Source organism: Python bivittatus, unplaced genomic scaffold, assembly GCF_059951505.1.
Source record: "Python bivittatus isolate LINGU-HERP-01145 unplaced genomic scaffold, Pbiv_v1 ctg000020_np1212, whole genome shotgun sequence".
In the NCBI taxonomy this organism is placed as follows: Eukaryota; Metazoa; Chordata; class Lepidosauria; order Squamata; family Pythonidae; genus Python; species Python bivittatus.
In genome coordinates, this window is record NW_028277030.1 from 83,446,781 (window position 1) to 83,467,234 (window position 20,454).

At 39.0% G+C, this 20,454-nt stretch overlaps 1 long non-coding RNA gene across 3 annotated transcripts in view; it reads left to right on the forward strand.

The window, feature by feature from the left end:
- The first annotated feature begins 740 nt into the window (after nucleotides 1-740).
- LOC148217116 (uncharacterized) overlaps nucleotides 741-20,454 on the forward strand; it is a 120,611-nt gene continuing 100,897 nt past the window's right edge. For all 3 annotated transcript variants that reach the window (XR_015796577.1, XR_015796578.1, XR_015796579.1), the window contains exon 1: nucleotides 741-851. This is a non-coding gene — a long non-coding RNA (uncharacterized LOC148217116). The remainder of the gene's footprint in view (nucleotides 852-20,454) is intronic.

Below are 20,454 nucleotides of genomic sequence, written 5' to 3' on the forward strand. Positions count from 1 at the left end.
TGATTTAAAAAAAAAAAATCCTGAACAGCAGGAAAAACTATTATGGTACGAAAATATGGCAAAATTTTAACTAAAAATCAACTTAATGAAGAGATGTTTTTGCCTTCTATTTCCTGAAAAAAATGACTTGACGATTGCTTCTAGGAGAAACAAAAACAAATCTAAACAAATGTGTAGCTTGCTATTCAGAACCCATTTGTTTTGCAACAAATAAAATTAATTGATTTCCATTAATTTATGTTTTTATTTGGTATAAAATGAGGAGAGATGTTTCCCACAGAGAACATTCCAAATGGAAGGGCCCCCGTCTGATTCCATTTGCCCGCTGCCAAGGCAACATAGAAGCAAAAGAAGAAGGAAGAGCCAGATAATCAAACTTTGCAAAGAGATGACTGAATATTATGGGGTTAAATATATTTCTAAAAGGCCTCAGTTTTGAGCCAGGGGCCATTCATAGTGAGCATTCATAAAATAATGACCCTGAAAATAATGATTTTTAGAAGGAACAGGAAAAAGCACAGGAACACTTAGTTAGCAACCCGAAGAACAGTATTACTGGATGTGATCGGTACAGACTGGTTCATTTAGAGGAGTGTGAAGTAAACATCTTTTGAATGGCTCCTTGCCAGAGGGAGCCATCTATGGCATCTCCAGACAGCCTTAGTGAGACATATGACTGATTGGCTGCACGGGTCAGGCGTTGAGATATCAAGGGCATGCCACATCCTGTTTTTATCTTGCAGCTGGATCCTCATTTTCAAAAGCTCTCAGTTGGACCATAAATTGGATGAACTGAAATTTAAGGATTCACCATTTCTGAACAGGACCACAGCCAGCTTTCCTCTCCTCTAGTACGGTCTGAAATAATTTAATAGAGAAGCTGTTATTTCCTTACATGCTAGAGAAGTGTCTGTATTCCTATCAGTGCTTATGGACGGGGTATATGTGCAATTGTATTCATGCCTATGACTTGGTAAAGATTAACATGCTATCATTCATTACTGTCTGTAAGTTGCTGAAGACGGATAGAGTTATACTAAAATATACTAAGATATATGCCCTCATACTTAAACTCTTCCTTAAATAAGTAGCTGGGTACTTAGTGTGATTAAAAATTAATTTCAAATTCTCTAAAACTATTTTTTAATAACTACTATGAATGTTTACAATACCTAGTGATCTCTGGATAGCAAATGGTCTCAAAACAAGTAGGAACATGCTAGGAAATATGGGAAGCTAGAGTGTGACTTCATCTCTTTTCCATCTTCCTTTCTCTTTTTGTTTCTTCCGCAGTAATTCCTCTGGGCCCAATTGTTTCTTCAGTGACCTTTCTGGGGATGAAGACTAAGGTGTTCTGAAACATGATGGCAGGGAGCTGATTGAAAAAGCTTTGGAAACGGGTTTCTTATCATGAACTTAGAACTGTCAGATATTATGACGGCCATTACTAACTAGTTTCTTGGTCCCCTGAAACAGGAAGTGAAAGGTGAAGTTCAAAACCTCTGTACAGTGGTATCTCGGGTCACGAACTTAATTCGTTCCGCGACTCTGGTCGTGACCCGAATTGGTCGTGACCCAAATCAAATTTTCTCATAAGGTTCAATGTAAATATGGTTAATCCATTCTGAACCATATGTATATTTTTTTTAAAACCACAAAAATATGACACAAAGTACAGTACAGTACACTATGAAGAGAGAGAACGCTAACCTTGCTTGAGGCGTGGAGGACAGGAAGGCGGGTGGGGAGGCGGTTATTGTTTGGAGGGAGAGTCCCCCTCCCTACAGGAAGCCACGACCACATGTGTCAGCAGGGAAAATGGCCGCGGATCCTGTTCGTCACCCGATGTGGAGTTCGTGAATGGAAGCAAAATTTTGCAAACGGTGCTGTTTGTGACCCGAATTGGTTGTGAACAGAAGCGTTGGTGACCCGAGGTACCACTGTATATGCTCACCAGAATTAAGGGACAACTCTACTGGGGGTATAGCGTGGTCTTCTCCTGATTTAAATGACCTGGACATAGGTCTGTGCAGTGTTGTGAAGGGGACCTACTTCAGTCTGCTGATGTCTCAGACATATACCCCTTTGAAATGGTTCTGTGAAGCAAAACAACTTCTCTAAAGCAAAGCTGATGGATTGCTTCACTTCATGTCACTTTACGGCCTCCTCTGGCATCCCGGGAGCTAGAAGAGAAACTTCTGTAAAACCAAATTTAGTGATCCTAGTGAGCTACTGGAAATGTTAGAAGGAGCTTTTCCACACATGCAGAGAAGCCTCTATCAGCTGTTTGAATGTGTCAGAGGAGACAGGCATAGTGACATGAAGTACAAATAATGTCATTTCCATGGTGCAAAGTTCTTCTTCATGGCAAATTAGGGTCACTTCACACAGGTTTATCTGGCTATCCCCATTTAAATATCCTCTTTTTTTGAATGGGCTTGTAAAAGAACTATAGAAAGCTGATTTATAGTGAGCATGGCCATTGACCCAACTAATTCATTGTGAAGCAGCTGACTGATAGTAGTTCTCTAGGGTTTTGAACAAGGCTTCTGCCTAGATTTAACCTGGGTGTCAGGATCTGATTCAGTTATCTATAATTTCTCCAATAAAACTTAAAAATTACCAGTAAGCTATATCTTTTCTGTAGAAGCATATAGTTCAGTCAGAGGGTACTTCCACATCAATGCTTTGCCCCAGTTTGGGATCAGCTCCAGACTTGATTGACCTGATGTGGTCATTATTTTCAGGAACTGAGTCCATTTATAGTGACTGATGTGATTTATTTGAAATTGCAAAGAAGTTGGTATTTTCTTTTGAATCTCTGTGGCTTTGTAAAGCTGGGCTGTCTGTTTTCCACTGGCAGAATTTCTTGCTTGATCTCACTTTCCATTACCAATGCTCAAGCCAGCCATTTCTCTCTCTCTCTGCCATGGAGGTGCAGCATTCTATTCCTGGAACTATCTTCCTGTGTGCGCTATTTAGAATGTATCTCCTCCTTCCCCAATCCAGCTGACAGAGCAACCAGGAACCATAGTCAGAGTTATAGGAAAAGCATCTGACTGCAAGATTGCCAACAAGCTATTGTTTCACCTTAAAAGTCACAAGAGCATTTAAATACAATAGAAATAGTAGCATGGTGGCCAGGGAACTCTTGAAGGCTTTCAGTATGCTTGTGTACTTTTTTACAACATGCATACTTCCCCTCACAGCAATCTTTCAGATTTTTGTTGGTTGGTTGGTTGCATACATGCAAATGCATCCAAATACTTGGATTGGGAAACATGAGCAATAGTGGTAAAAGTGATTTATTTTATTTTCCTTTTTGATATGAGTGACGGTAAAGGGATTTTTATTACTAGTAGTAACTCAGGTGATGGAACCTGACCAGATGACTTTCTTTGCAGTTGCCCATTGGCTGGCTGGTTCATAGGGTTTTCTGAGGGTTGGTTTCAAATGGATTTGTGCGGGATTTGGAGGTAAAAATGCTAGTAGTGGCAAATGTCCAAGGTGTAGCAATTTTTATCTTTAATATTTTCAACAGGAAATAGCAAACATATGGTGAACTTGCCTACTGATAGTGTTGAACATATGATTAACTTGCCTATTGAAATCAATGAGACTTTTTTTAACTGGTTGCTAAGCAGATTATTTCTGTACTTACAAGAACCTCTAGTAGTAGGACCCTTATGGACTTTTTGCTGAAAAAAGAGAAAAATGAACTTGTGATTTATGAGTCTGAAGATTAGAAAGGGTAGCTTATGGAAAGAAGGAAATTATGATGTAACCTTAGAGAGAGAGAGTAAAATATAAATGCATTTATAACAGCTGTCAAACAGATTGGAAGCTGCTTCTTTATAATATTTTTTCTTTTTCTATTTTCTTTATTGATTATTCAGTATTCTTTCTTATTTTCTTCGTTTCTTTTCTAAATATTTGTATTGTTTTTATCTTGTTAAAATGTCTTCAATTATATTTTAAAAAATGAACCTCTAGTAGTAGGAGATGAAATTAGATCAAGACTCCAGTTGTTACCAAGTTGGAAGGCTACAGGAACTGATATGATATCCACAGAAATATGGAAAGCAACAGAATAAGAATTAGTAAAGGTTCTATCCAAACTAGGCTAGCAAATCTGGAGAATGAAACAATGGCCAGAAGAATGGAAAAGGTCAATCTACATTCCAATTCCAAAAAAAGGAGACTTAACGGAATGTGCAGACTGTCATACAATATCCTTAATTTCACACGCTAGCAAACTAATGCTTAGGATCATCCACTGCAGATTAGAGACCTACATGGAAAAAGAGATGCCAGATGTTCAAGTTGGCTTTAGAAAAGGCCAAGGAACAAGAGACGTTATTGCTGATGCGTGCTGGATAATTGAGAAAGTCAAAGAATATCAAAAAGAACCCAGTATGTGCTTTATTGATTATAGAATGGCCTTCGATTGTGTTCATCATGTCAAGCTATGGAATGTGCTTAGAAAAATGGTAATCCCAGAACATCTAATTGCTGTCTTGTGAAACAAGTCAGGAAGCCACAGTATGTACAGAACCTGGTGAAATAGCCTGGCTCCAGATCGGCAAAGGCGTGAACAAACCTTTTTACACTTCCCTTCTTTATTCAACCTACAGTATATGCTGAATATATACAGTATACCTACAAAGATCAGATTTGTGCAAGCCATGGTATTCCCTGTGGTACTTTATGGAAGTGAAAGTTGGACTTCGAAGAAGCAGAATAGAAAGAGTATTGATGCTTTTGGTTTTGGAGGAGACTACTGAGAATATTGTGGACAGCCAAGAAAACAAACAACTTCAGGCACATTATGTGAAGACCTAACTCTCTGGAGAAGGCTCTGATACTAGGAAAGGTAGAAGGAAAGAGAAGATGACCAGAAAGAAGGTGGAACAATTCAGTTACAGTGGTGATAGATGCATCATTAGAAGACTTGTAGGCACCAAGTTAGGGACAGATTGTCATGGAGAAAATCTGTGTGGTCACCAAGAATCAAAACAAAATTGATGGTACATAATCAATCATAATCAAGCATATTATTACATTTGGTGACCTATTAAAAGTCTTAAACCTCCAAACATGCAGTGTATGGACTCCAGAGTGGTGTATGGACTATACTATATCTACAGTACACAACGTTGCATCCCAATATGGCTGTCTTTCCCAACTTGATGACCTGTGGATATCTTGGGCTATTTCTCCCATTATCTTCTAGACCAGCCAGCTTGGCATTAATGACTATTATAATCCAGCATATCATAGCAGCAAGTTCAGGAAAGTGGGCATGTTGTTGTTGTTCAGTTGTTAAGTCGTGTCCGACTCTTCATGACCCCATGAACCATATCGTGCCAGGCCTTCCTGTCCTTCACTGCCTCCCTGAGTTTGCCCAGCTTCATGTTCATTGCTTCGATGATGCTATCTAACCATCTCATCCTCTGCCATCCTCTTCTCCTTTTGCCTTCAGTCTTTCCCAGCATCAGGGTCTTTTCCAAAGAGTCCTCTCTTCGCATTAGGTGACCAAAGTATCTGAGCTTGAGCTTCATTATTAATCCTTCCAATGAGCAGTCAGGGTTGATTTCCTTTAAGATTGACTGATTTGACCTCCTAGCAGTCCAGGGGACTCTTAAGAGTCTTTTCCAGCACCACAGTTCAGAGGCATCAATCCTTCAGCGCTCAGCCTTCTTTATGGTCCAGCTCTCACAGCCATACATTACTACTGGAAAAACCATAACTTTGACTATGCGGATTTTTGTTGGCAAGGTGATGTCTTTGCTTTTATGCTATCTAGGTTAGCCATAGCTTTCCTCCCAAGGAGCAAGTGTCTTTTAATTTCATGGCTGCAGTCTCCGTCTGCAGTGATCTTGGAGCCCAAATAAATGAAGTCTGTTACTGCTTCCATTTCTACCCCTTCTATTTGCCAGGAATTGATGGGTCCAGATGCTATGATCTTAGTTTTTTTAATGTTGAGTTTCAAGCCAGCTTTTGCACTCTCCTCTCTCACCCTCATCAAGAGGCTCTTTAGTTCTTCTTCACTTTCTGCCATTAGGGTGGTATCATCTGCATATCTGAGGTTGTTGATGTTTCTCCCTGCAATCCTAATTCTGGCTTGTGATTCTTCCAGCCTGGCATTTCTCATGATGTACTCTGCATATAAGTTAAATAAGCAGGGTGACAGTATACAGCCTTGTCATACTCCTTCCCCTATTTTGAACCAATCGGTTGTTCCATGACCGGCTCTAACTGTTGCTTCTTGGCCTGCATACAGATTTCTCAGAAGACAGGTAAGATGGTCTGGTACCCCCATCTCTTTAAGAATTTGCCACAGTTTGTTGTGATGCACACAATCAAGGCCTTTTGCATAGTCAATGAAGCAGAAGTAGATCTTTTTCTGGAACTCTCGTGCTTTCTCCATGATCCAGCGGATGTTGGCAATTTGATCTTTAGTTCCTCTGCCTCTTCGAAACCCAGCTTGTACATCCGGTAGTTCTCGGTTCACATACTGCTGAAGCCTAGCTTGTAGGATTTTGAGCATAACCTTGCTAGCATGTGAAATGAGCGCAATTGTGTGATAGTCTGAGCATTCTTTGGCATTGCCCTTCTTTGGAATTGGAATGTAAACTGACCTTTTCCAATCCCGTGGCCACTGTTGCATTTTCCAAACTTGCTGGCATATTGAGTGTAGCATTTTAACAGCATCATCTTTTAGTATTTTAAATAACCCAGCTGGAATACTGTCATCTCCACTAGCTATGTTGTTAGTAATGCTTCCTAAGGCCCACTTGACTTCACTCTCTAGGATGTCTGGCTCAAGGTCAGTGACCACACCAGCATGGACATCAGGGACATTAAGATCTTTCTTGTATAGTTCTTCTGTGTATTCTTGCCACCTCTTCTTAATCTCTTCTGCTTCTGTTAGGTCCCTGCCTTTTTTGTCCTTTATCATGTCCATCTTTGCACTAAACGTTCCTTTGATATCTCCAATTTTCTTGAAGTGATCTCTAGTCTTCCCCATTCTATTGTTTTCCTCAATTTCTTTGCATTGTTCATTTAAGAAGGCCTTCTTATCTCTCCTTGCTATTCTCTGGAAATCTGCATTCAGTTGCTTATATCTTTCCCTTTCACCCTTGCTTTTTGGATTCCTTCTTTCCACAGCTATTTGTAAAGCCTCATCATTTTGCTTTCTTGCATTTCTTTTTCTTTGGGATGGTTTTAGTTGCTGCCTCCTGTACAGTGTTATGGACTTAGGGTTAGGGTTTACTAACATTACTGCCTTTCCCACTCTCTTATTGACTATGAGTGCTACTCCATTTCTTCTAAGGGTTTCTTGCCCACAGCAGTAGATATAATGGTCACCTGAAATAAATTCACCCATACCCGTCCATTTCAATTCGCTGATTCCCAAGATGTCTATGTTCAATCTTGTCATCTCATGTTTGACCACATCCAGCTTGCCTTGGTTCATAGATCTTACATTCCAGGTACCTATACAATATTGTTATTTACAGCATCGGACCTTCTTTTCGCTTCCAGATACATCCACAGCTCGACGTCCTTTTGGCTTTGGCCCAGCCACTTCACTCTTTCTGGGGTTACTTGGAATTGCCCTCCGCTCTTCCCCAGTAGCATATTGGACACCTTCCGACCTGAGGGGCTCATCTTCTGGCGTCATATCTTTTAGCCTTTTGACATTGTCCAAGGGGTTTTCTTGGCAAGGATACTGGAGTGGCTTGTCATTTCCTTCTCCAGTGGACCACATTTTGTCAGAATTCTCTGTCATGACCTGTCCATCTTGAGTGGCCCTGCACAGTATAGCTCATGGCTTCACTGAGTTACTCAAGTCCCTTCGCCACAACAAGGCAGTGATCCATGAAGGGGAAATGGGCATGTATATTCTTCAAAATCTTGAGACCCTGTATGTAAATTTCCATTCCTTTATTTATATAATTGCTGAATTATGAAAATGACATTGCTACTGCTTTGCTAGTGGTAAAAGTTGGCGTCTCTGTAACCCATGAGGTGGGGTGGGGAACAGAACTATCTGTGAGTTAATCAAGAGATTTAATGGAGAATAGGTGTCTTATATTATGTGATCTTGAAAAAAAAGAGCTATTTAATGTCTTCATATATCGTCTACATACATACAGGAAATGTCAAGAACTTATAACAGCAGGAGAGGCCTACTTAGGTCCAGCCTTGCATTAGAATAATTAAGTTGTTTGTAAGAATCTTCTCAGTTTGTTCCTCCTTCTATCCAAGGTGTTATTTCAATATGAATTCAGGGTAGTGCTAATGAAACTTCTTACCATCCTAAGAGCAAAACAAACAGAGGTTGATTAATGGGTGCAATGCATGAGAAACAGTAATTCTTCTTTGCTTTTTATGATGTTTGCTGCATAAAGTTGTACCCTGTAGCCAGAACAGCGCAATTTTAGCTTGTTTTTTTTTAATAAAATGGGCTATGAAGCAATGTGGAATCTAATGGGACAGCTCCTGAAACAGAACAGTTAAGAAGAGACAAGCCAATAAATCATGCAACATACATGGGATCGACCAAAGAAAGGCTTCAAAATATAATCTCAGCAATGTAATGTATGGCTGTAGAGAAAGAAAAAAAAAATGGGAAAGCCCTGTTGGTGATAGCTCTTCCACCAATTTCTCCTACGTTTCCTGCTGACTCTTCACAAAATATTTAATCAGCAATTCTTGCATTTCTACAAGCCACTCTCCAAATTATGACATAACCCTGTAGGAGCTGAGCACCTGCTGTTCTCTGGCTTTGCTCATCACTCCCTACAGCCGAGGATTCTCCATATTTTCTGCCACTGATAAGAGCTGATATTAAAGATAATTATATGCAACCTCCAGTGCAGAAGCTCAGTGCCACCAGCTACTGGGGAGGAACCAGACTAGTTGAGAATTCTGGGAATTGAAGTCCTGACACTTCTGGAGGGTACTAGGTTGAAGAAAGGTGGCTGAGACCCACTGCTGTCACTTTCTATGGCAAGAAGTGTCTTTTGTTCATGAGTTCAAGCTACCTAGCTGTTACTTGTCTTGTGGATGAGAAAACAGGTACAGTATCTACTAAAGAGTGGATCTATCCCCAGTCTTTTGCTTTCCATCTCACTATCTCTTTCCATAGTGAGGCCAGAATGTCACATTTGTGGCATTCCATAAATACTAACGTACCCACTTTAGTCACATAAAGAAAAAAGAGGTAGCCTTAAGAAAAGACCAATAAAAGTAGTTGTACCATCTTCAGGGCATTTGAATTTTTCAGGGTACTGTACTTTTCTGTCAGCCCAAAGTATGTCAGTTATTTCTGTCAGCCCAAAGTATGTCAGTTATCAAGAAGGGTAATTTAACATCCATCGCTACGTATAAAATGATGTCTGAATTTCAGGGTTTGGATGTCACTTTTTATAAGTGTTAATAGAGATGGAATGAAACACACCAAAATGGGGACCTCTAAAAGTGGCTACTGAAGGGTGTCATCATTCCCATAAAAGTACATGATCAGTTATCCCTAAGTAGACGAATGGTCCATCTTGTTCATTATCTTGTCTCTGACAGTGATCAGTGTCAGTTGTTTTAGGGGGTGGAAAACGTAAATACCACCAGGCCTTAGTTATACAGAAGGGCCATCAGAGAGATGGATTCCTGACCCTAGGCTAATGATCAGCAAATGCCAAGCAGCAGAAAGGGAATAACAACACAATTGTATGTTTTTGTTGCTGCAAATAAGAGAAGAAAGTTGCACAATCAATCTCAGTTGTTATCTTCCTTTCCCCCATTTCCTGCACCTGGTGTAATCTCAGTATATTGTATGTGATGCAGTATGAATGATTTCACTAGAGGGAATTCAGAAACTGGGACATATCACACATTGCTCAATCTATAAACCTGCTAATCCACAATCCAAACATTTTTTTTTTTTTAACCATGGTAATTGCCCAGAAATACATCTTCTGGGGGCTAAAAGTGATTTTATGCTCTTTGGGAGAAAGCAGGGCTCTGCTGCATTTGAAACTCCTGTGTGAATTATATCAGTCTGAAACAAAGGATCTTGAAGGACCAGTTTGTGAAAAGCAAACCAAAATCCTGCTGAATGATGAATACAGATTTTTCTCTTGTAATGGCATTGATAGAATTGATTCTTTGAGTGGGGAGGAGATTCTTGGCTTCTTGACTTTTGTGAAGTGTCAAGTGGAGGCTAAGACATTCATGAAACTTTTTGATTTTGCTATTTGCAAAAAAATAAAATAAAATAAATTGAATTTTTCAAGAACCTTGGCTCTCCAATACAAATAGTGGGTTGTTTTGAAGTAATAAGCCCTGTATTTTTTATCCTTATATAGATTACACTCTTCTTTTTCACTGGTATAATATTCACATTTTTATTCTTAGCAATTGTGAATACACAATATATGAAAATTAATAAAAAGAAAAACTTACCTTCACTACAGTGTAGTTCAAGAGTATGATTAAGTAGGCATTTACCTAGGAATAAGTTCCACTTATGTTCACAGGGTCTTATCCGCTCTTTAAGAGCCAGTGTTGCATAGTAATTAAAGTATCAACTCTAAATACTCACAAAGCCATGAACCCCACTGAAGAAACTTGGCCCAGTTGCTATATTTCAGCCTCATAGGCTTATTATATGATGAAATTTGAAAGGGGGACAATATTCATGGGTGAAAGATAGGATAAATAAACGAACCAAAACTCCCAAGAAAGTATGCACAGTATTGGAGCCTAATAGATTCAATTTACATTATTTATTTATTTGTGTTCACAAATTATTCAATCAAGACTGCCATAAACTTGCCTTCATTGTTGTCAGTAGAATTCCTGTAGCCTTGCCCTCATGACTATTGTTGCTTCACATTTGTGATACTCAATGTTGAGATACAAAACCTTTACAAAAATACAGTTTTGTACTGATCAAGCATCTCTACCTTTACAAATAGAAGAGAATGAAAGTCGTTGAATCTTAGCTTTTAATTCCCTCAAAAAACAGGTGGCAGCTGTGGCTAGGAGGACCTTTGCACAGGTTTGTCTTGTGCACCAATTGCACCTGTTCCTGGACCACGGGGCCTTGCTCAAAGTGACTCACTCCTTAGTCACCTCCCATTTGCATTAATGTAATGAGTTCTACATGGGGCTGCCCTTGAAGAGCATTCAGAAGTTGCAGCTGGTCCAGAATGCAATGGCACAGTTTTTGGTGTTTCTTGTTATACCCATATAACACCACTACTCTGAGAATTGCACTGACTCCCAATGGGCTTCAGAGTCATGGATTCAAGATGCTGGTTGTCATCTACAAAGCCCTACGTGGCATAGAGCCAGGTTATTTGCAGGATTGTCTGTGGCCCATCATTTCTGCTCGCCCCACCAGATCCAGCAGAGTGGGCATGCTCTGGGTCCCTTCTATTAAACAATATCATTTTGTTGGACCCCAGAGTTGTGCCTTTTCTATTGGCAGTGCCTGCCTGATAGAACAGCTTCCCACCAGAGATCCAGGTGGTTCCAATCCTATTAGCCTTTTATAAGCATTAAAGACCTGGTTGTTCCCCCAAGCATTTGGGCTGGATGGTTAGGTGAACTCTGCTGGTTAATGTTGTCTTCTTACAAGTTGGGATTGTTGTTTTTACTTTGGATGTTATTATTTGTTTTCTTAAATTGTTGTTTTTAACTTTGTATGCTACCCAGACTCACTTTTGTAAGATGGGTGACCATTTAAATTGTTTAAATAAATAAATAAGTAGGAAAAAATTAAAAGAAAGAAAAAGGTGGAGTATATTCAAGAAATATTTGAATATACTGGATTTATTAAAATGATGGCACTTTCAAAATTATATTTCTTATTTCAAATCTTACAGTTGAAATTTCAGGAAAAAAAATTAATGATGCGGCAGGGAAAAATCAAAACTTTTTGTTTTAATGCTAAAAGGTTGATTTTCTCTCCACATGCTCATTTGTCAAACAATCATATTTATATCCATCTAATGGCAGTATACATTAGATGGATATAAATATGATTTATAGTGCACATTTTGCCATTTTCTCTATTATGATCTCATAGGAGGTTTTATCAAATGCTTTGCTAAAGACAAGGAATACTATAAATACCATAACTCTTCTTGGCAGGCTTGATACTTTGCATCACATTCCCCCATTTCTCTATCCCTTCCGCCTGGCTTTCTTTGACCTCCTGGGAAATTTCTTGTAGCCTTGTCCCTTTTCAAGTGCTTTCTCTGCCCAGTCCAAGAATTCATCATCTTCCCTGATTAGCTGGAGGGTGCAGATTCATCGTTAGCTCCTTCACCTTCTCTTCTCTGAAGACAATCAGCCTGCATGTTGAGCATATGTAATTCTTGTCATCTTTAGGAAGAAAAACTAACATGGAATATTTCCTGCAGGTCACAGGAACAGTTCCCTCTATCTCCATATTTCTTAAGTGGGGAAAAGGGAAAGGGAAAACAAAAAGGGGGGAGGGAGAGTGCCTCCTCCTTTGGCCTGCCCCACCAACCTCTGTTGGGCTCTCTGTGCACTCAGTGAGCTGGAAGTCTGAAAATTTATTTCCTTTTATGCCCCCTGAAGCTCCCTCAGGTTGGATAGCAAGACCAATGTACCAATTAAATACAATGAGTAATCAACACCCTTCAAGAACTATCAGCAGTCAATTGGCAGTAACAAACAGCCAGCAGTCTCTTCCTTTCCTTGGTTCGTTCTTTCTTTTCTCCTTCTTCCCTTTCCTCAGTCCAACTCCCTTGGAAAACACCTGTTTGCTCTCTCAGAGTCATGGATTACATTATAGGAAGGGAGATTACTGAAAAACACTTCCTAAATGTAAGAGCAGTTTAACAGCGTAACCAATTTTACAGAGGGATGGTCGATACCCCTACGCTGAACGCATTACAGCAGATGCTGGGCAACCATCTGTTGGAGATATTTTAACTTGGGTTCCTATGCTGAGCAGATGGTTGGACTTAAAGGCCTGAATGGCTCCTTCCAGTTCTATGATTCTATGCAACTTTTAATGATAAGCATACAGAATAAAGACATGACATATATTTGGTCCTTGCTGTTCCCTGTCCTGTCTGACATGGTACCAGCGCTGTTCCTTTCATCTCTCTAGCAGTATCCCAGATCTCCCTTTGCAGCTTTCCCTCTGCCCAAAGCCACTAATCTTTGCCTTCGCCACATTCTCTCAGCACCTCTATTTCCTCTCTAAAAGGTTTATATAAATATAGCTCTGCAATACTAGTTGACAAGCTGACTGCTAGTTCTTGGCTTTTACTCATCATTATTATAGGCAATGATTAAGATATGATCAGGAGTATATGGAAACATATGAGATCATGCCATACTGAAAGATTCTTGATCACAAAACCAATAATAGTATTCACACCCCACAGGTGAGGATGAGAGTAGGACCATACTTACTGATCTGATTCCTGGATTTCACTCCCAACCTTTGGTGAATATCTAAGATGATTAATACCTTTGTTTTATCAAAACTACAAGAATGAATAAAACCTCGTGTTTTTCATCAACTCTGTTTCTTTATTGTATGTAACAATAATTTAAAAAACCCTCAAATCAGCATGCAATAAAATTAAATTAATCACATAATAACTATAAATATCAAAATGCTTGCAATGCTTATAGGTTTCTTGGTGATTTGTTCTACAACTTTAATTCTTGATTACATCAGGCTGAATTAAAACAAGGAGCGTAAACTACCATTTACTTCGGTTGAATTATTATTATGGTTTTAATTCCCTACAACTCTTTAGGCTGAAAATTAGTTAAAAAGTATTATGGACATGGATTTATCAGATTTCAACATAAATAAATTGTCTGACCTGAATTATTAATGGCTACTGCCCTTTTTGATAATCTGTTGGACTTGATGTTATTAATGTCAATTATTAAAAATTATTAAAAATTAATTGATGTTATTAATGTTTTGGGTAATGAAATGTCTGCAAGAAAACAACCAAGCTCAGAGAACCCCAAGGACTCCACATGTTATTAACTGCCTATTATTGATGAAAAAATTAATAGAAATATTGGAATCATACAAGTAGTTCCCTCAGGAATTATTCTTGCTAATTCTCCCAGTGTTGGTTAAAATTGCATCATCAGGTCATCAAGATAAAAAATAGTTGCAATTTTATACTTGTTTTTGGTCCTACTTTGGTGCACATCTTACAATTTTAATAAGATGGCTCTTTCTTATTTTTATTTTAAATATCTTGTTAACAGTGTGGGAATTATAAACACTATAATAATTTGCCCACTTTCATATTTAAAAATAATATGCCCTCTAAACATTTACATTCAAGATTTGTTTTTCTTTAGATGTGTAAATAACACATAATAATTTGCATCTCATGCATAAATCTCACTCCTGTTGAATACAGATGTTTTAAAAACCATCCCTCTTTTTCCCTTCTACCTCCTTATATTTATACCAATTTAGCTGGTTAATTTTTCCAAGGAGAATTTGAGGGAGGGGTTTGTGATTTGCAGCTGAAAGCATAATATTTTTCTACAGTTTTCTTCCACTGAATATTAGATTTCTTATAGCTGATTATCAGATCTTTCATTTGCAGCTTTCTACAAGTAGTCTACATTTTATTTTTCCAGATAAAAACATATTTTAAAAAAAACTGCATAGAGGGTGGCTCAAACAAATTAGTTGCATTGCTTTGGATGGCTGATATTTACATCACACAGTCCTTAGCGTGCCTGCTGTGCTACAAGAGCCACATAAACAGGATCCTTGAAATCCCTTACAACCACCATGACCTTGCGCAACGGTCACTTGACTGGCTGTCCCCAGAGCATTGGTCATTTTTCTGAACACAGAGTTAACTGCAACTTTGCCATAGGTGACTCACAATAGTATCCTATGCAGTTGTTTATTCAATTAGAGGTAGTCCTTGCTCTACAAACACAACTGGGACCGGCAACTCCATTGTTAAGTGCTGCGGTCGTCAAGCAGAAAATCACGTAACTGCAACTTACGATTTTACTTCGGCCTTCTCTATTAATTCTGCTTGTCGCAAGCCAGTTGCACAACACACAAATGGTGATCACATGACCATGGGATGCTGTGACAGTCATCAATGCAAGGGCTGGTTACAAAGCTATTTTTTTACACTGTTGTAACTTCGAACAGTTGCTAAATGAGGCAGTCAGTAAGCGAGGACTACTGTAGAAATATACTTAAAAAAAACTTTTGATTGAATGAAACATAAATACATGATTAATATAGGCTTTCTGTCTTTTAAAGAGAGACTGTAGTCTGTAATGGAAGGGCTTCCTCTTCCGTCCATTCTCTAATCTCTTAAGAGGTAGGTCATTAGGATTTAAATAGGGATAGGATTTAAACAGAAACAGCAGCCATCATTTGCTTTGTTAGAGATGTAAATCCAATGGCATAGATTCTCCAGCACCTCATGACTTACTGACCCCAGTGGACAGTGAAATATACTGTAGATAGAAAGTATAGAATTTTTCTTTTGTTTTTTCTTGACTATCCTTTTCCCTGCTCTTTATCTAAGAAATTGTTAATCTAAGGTTTAGTTCCTACAGCCTTTTTTCCTAAGCACATATGCATGGGGTGCTTGTTCTCTGATTCACCTTCTGGAAAGATGTAGTTACCTAGGTGCAAGGCTTTACCTATCCCTTTACCTATCCTGTTAAATAAATCTTTCTGATAGAGTTATAAAATTTCTCTGATCATGGTTCTTGGGAACACCTTCTCTCACACATACTGTACAGCCTCCAACACCTTTTCCTCCAGTCATGCAGTGGAGAAATTGCCAATTCAATGAGATCCTAAACTGCCCAAAAGTGAAGGGGCAATCCACCAAGGTCGCACTCATCACCTCTTAGCCTGAGAACAGATTTGCGCTTTCTGTTTGACTCACCACCAGTACAGCCCACTCACTTCTTCCTGAATGCAGGAATGGATAATATAATCTTCTTCCCGCTCCTAGCCTATTGCAAATGTACTCCACACCTATGTTTTCCAGCTTCAATTTAAAACTGCTCTTTTCTGACCTAAGCCATCTTAAGCCCTTTAGTTGCATTTTGTTCTAGTACCAGTCCCAGCTCCAATAGGTTGCAGTATCTGTCACTTCTCCTCCTCTCCAGTGGTTTGTTACTGGCATGGGCAGCCATTTTGTTCTAGACTGCTGGGCTGCTATGTTCTCTGCTGGTTGGTAGTTCTGTTTTTTAAATATTATATATCTATATATATGGAGAGAGAGAGAGAGAGAGAGAGAGAGAGAGAGAGAGAGTCCTCAACTTATGACAGCAATTGGGACTGGAACTTCCATCACTAAACAATACAGTTGTAAAGCATGATCATATCACTTAGCAATGGCAATCCCTGCAGTCTCAGTTGCCGTTGTTAACCTAAACCCATGGTCATTAGGTGATGTAACTTCCAGCCAGCTTCCCATAACCAAAATCAGTGGGGAAGCCGGTAGGAAGTTGCAAGTCCCAAGCCAACAACCAGGTAGGTGGCTGCTGCTGGGTGAGGGAGGGAATGAGTGGGTGCACAGGGATGCAGGGGAGGCATGATGAGGATGCACAAGGAAGTGAGAGGGTGTGTGAGAGGTACAGCACAGGTCGGGGAGGGTGCATGAGGGTAAACAAGGGTGCCCAAATGGCCGACATGACATGAGCACAGAGGGGCTGGGGGAGGGTGTGTGGATGGGGGAGACTTACCGTAGCAACTTGTGACCTTCTCTGCTGGCATCCCCATTGACTTTCTGGGGAAGCTGGCAAGGAAGGTTGCAAATGGTGATCACAGAATCGCAGGGTGCTGCAACTGGTTGTAAGTGTGAACCAGTTGCCAAGCACCCAGATTGCGATCACATGACTGCAGGGCTGCTGGGACAGCTGGAACTCCAAGGACTGGTCATGACTATCATTCGTTCAACGACATCCTAACTTTGAACAGTTGCTAACAAATAGTTGTAGGTTGAGGACTACCTGTATAATCTTGCAATTGATTTGGCAATGGCCCATTAAGTCAATGAACTATCTTCAGCCTATAAGCTCATGCTAATTCAATTCTTACATCTCCCAATGGGCACCATTGGTTGGGTGAAGTATGCTCCCCTTGCTGATAGTTCTGCAAAGCTTCTCTTTTGTTTTTTAAAGAAGCATCTTTCAGCTGCAAAGTAGGAACTTTGTTTCTATGAAGCTGAATTATCAGATATTCTTCCTTACCGCAAAATTTCCATGAATCTACAGAGAAATGTAGGAGTGAAGAAAAATCTGTTCCCCGTTGTTTTGATTATTGTAGCATCAGAGCAGCAATGAAACTATATGGGGTAGTGTCAAAGGGGATAATGTGGGACAGAAGAATAAAAGAAACCATGTATGTTTGCAGGCTGTGGTAGACTAGTCCATACAGGAACCGGTCAGTGAGACTTGCCTTCCCTGCATGGATGGGAAAGGGGAGAAGTTGGGGAACAACCACAGATCTTGGCCATAGACTAGACTGAGAACCAGTCTGGCCCCATTGCCAACCCACTGCAATCCAAATTGGAATTTCTGAAGTTTGGCTTAAGAAACAGCCAGGAGCTACTGTACATGGGAAACCAGTGGCTTAGGCTGCAGTGTGGAATTGCCCAAATATAGCTAAATATAGTAAACATTTCTGAGCTATCTAGGCACCTGGTTTAGATCACTGTTTCTTAAACATTTAGCTCTTAGGACCCCTTCTCACTTTTAAAAATGATGGAGGACCCCAAAAAAGCTTTTGTTTGTATGGGTTATATTTATCGATATTTACAATATTAAAAACTAAAATTGACACATTCCTAGGATATTTATTTATTGAATCATGTAAAAATAACAATATTAAACCATTAGATATTAATATACATAAAATATTTTTCATGAAAAAAAACCCTATATTTTGAACAAATAAAAAATAAGGAGAAGAGTGACGTTGTTTTAAATTTTTGCATATATTGCCAGTATCTGGCAAATAATTTTGATTTCGTGATTTTGTGGACCCCTGAGAAAGACTTGGGGGACCCCCGGGGGTCCTTAGACCACACTTTAAGAAACACTGGTTTAGCTCTATCCATTGAGCTAAGATATTCAAGCCCAATACTTACTCAGAGCTCCTGATTCAGGAGACTTTATTCGGCCAGTGAGTTACCCAGAGATTACAGAAACAAGCTGGCACTAGTAGAAATGAAGCAGCTCTTCTTGGAAACAAACAGCATTATGCTTAATCTAGGGCAGTGTTTCTCAGCCTTGGCAACTTTAAGATATCTGGACTTCAGCTCCCAGAATTTCCCAGCCAGCATGCTGGCTGAGGATTTCTAGGAGTTGAAGTCCACATATCTTAAAATTGCTAAGGTTGAGAAACACTGATCTAGAGTAATGGCTTATACCATTTCAACTTTAATGTTAGATCAGAATCAACATTAGGAAGGAACATTCCCTAATGTTGAAATTGCTGTATGGCAATTGCTATAATTTTCTGTAGGCATTTTCTGGAGGCATTCTTAATATCATTGTTCCTGACAGTGTGTGTGTGTATGTGTGTGTGTTAAACAGGAATCAACACCTTGTGCCTCCTAGAACAATAAATCATTTCATGCTAACCATAAGAAAGATAGAAATTATTGGTTAAAGCTTTAAACTTTCTGTGCAACTGAAGGTTTACTGCCTAGTTAAGCTACAGGAATGAGACTACATTCTTCCGCACATTTACTTAGCAATAAATCTCACTGAATTTCACAAAAGCTTATGACCAATTAAGTGCTGTAATTCCAAGACACAGAATTTTGTACATTATCTTAAAAGGTCAAATGTTCATCATTTGCTCGTTAAACTTTGGGTAATTTTAGAATATATAAATTTTGGAAAATGAATATTTTAGGGGTAGAAAAACAATGAATAGTTTTTAAAAATAATTTTTACAAAGCTTTACATTTTAAAGGTATTTATCCATTTTCAGTTCAAAGTAAATATTTATTTATTTATTTATTTATCAGATTTACATGGCTGCCAATCTCAAAGTGACATTTTTTATGTTGAACTTGATTGTTTTTCCATGCAAATTTTGACAACTCAAGTTTTTACATATTTGTATATTTTCTCTTTGTTTCCTCCCCATTTTGAATATTTTACCTCATTTACCAAAGTGTGGGTGTTACCGGATTCAATATATTTTGGTGGAGCAGAGAGTTTAAATGGGGATAAGGACCTGCCCATTTTGGAAATGATATAGACTTAAACCAAATATATGTGAAGAGATTTAAAGTTTTTATCCTTCTTACTTTTCAAATTCATAAAGAGCTTTGTCTCAGCTCTAGTTCTGGAATTCATAGATGTTCAGGACTAATATATTTCCTCCCATCCTGACTATAATGGTTTTATACCTACAAATACAGGAATCCTAAAGGATATGGAGTATAATAACAAAAAAAAGGGGATAGAAGATAGTTTGCGTCCTGCAGGGAGGAGTTTATCATTCTTTCTACAGCTGTTTTGTCTGCTGTTCTTTGAAACTAGCATGTATCTATCACAGTTCCTTCTTCTGAATACTCCATGTTCAGATTCTTCTGTGTATTCTCTAGAGATGTACTGCTTGCTTTTCTGTTCAAGATGGTCTTTTATTGTACAGCTATTTTGTATCCTATTACCAGGTGTCTGGCTTGTCTTCAAATGTACATTTTTCAGTTTAAGTCTATTGAAAATGTGCATATGTACACATACACTGTCTAAAATTATACAAGCATCATGGTTGGACTCCTTGGTTTTACTTTTTTACAAATAAAAAACCTATGTTGCTTCCTTTTTCAATCCACTTTTATCAGAAGTCAAGAGCTGCAGAGGTTTTATTTTATTTTACCTCTATGCTGCAGTTTCTGTTAGTAGTTCATGTCCCCATTATACATGTGCTTGTCAGCCACCAACTCTGCAGGCAGAGGTGAACCTGGGCACCGAGTAGAACACAATTTTCTTTTGCTCGGACAGGACAAGATGACGGATAACACAATCCTGACCTCTAAAAGTCATGGGCAGCTTACAGGGAGGTAACATGAGCTGGGACTTCTGGTGATCATATCATAATAACACGCACTGGTTTTGTAGCAAAAGCATTTAAGTGGTGGCGGTAAGGGAGGAGGAGAGGGGAATTGATGCTAAATTAAACCTGCTTTGAACTTTTTCAGACCTAGAAATGTATTATTCAGCAAGAATGTGGGTGATGCACTGAAAGCGTGGGAGTGTCATATCCTCATTAATCATCCAAGGACCGACAAGGAGCCAGGTTGCGGATGTGGGGTGGGGGGAGGGAAGCAGAAATTATTTCAAGGCAGAATTTGTAAACTAAGGAATTGTGGGAGGAAGGGAAGGACTATTAATGGATTTGTTTTTTTGTCA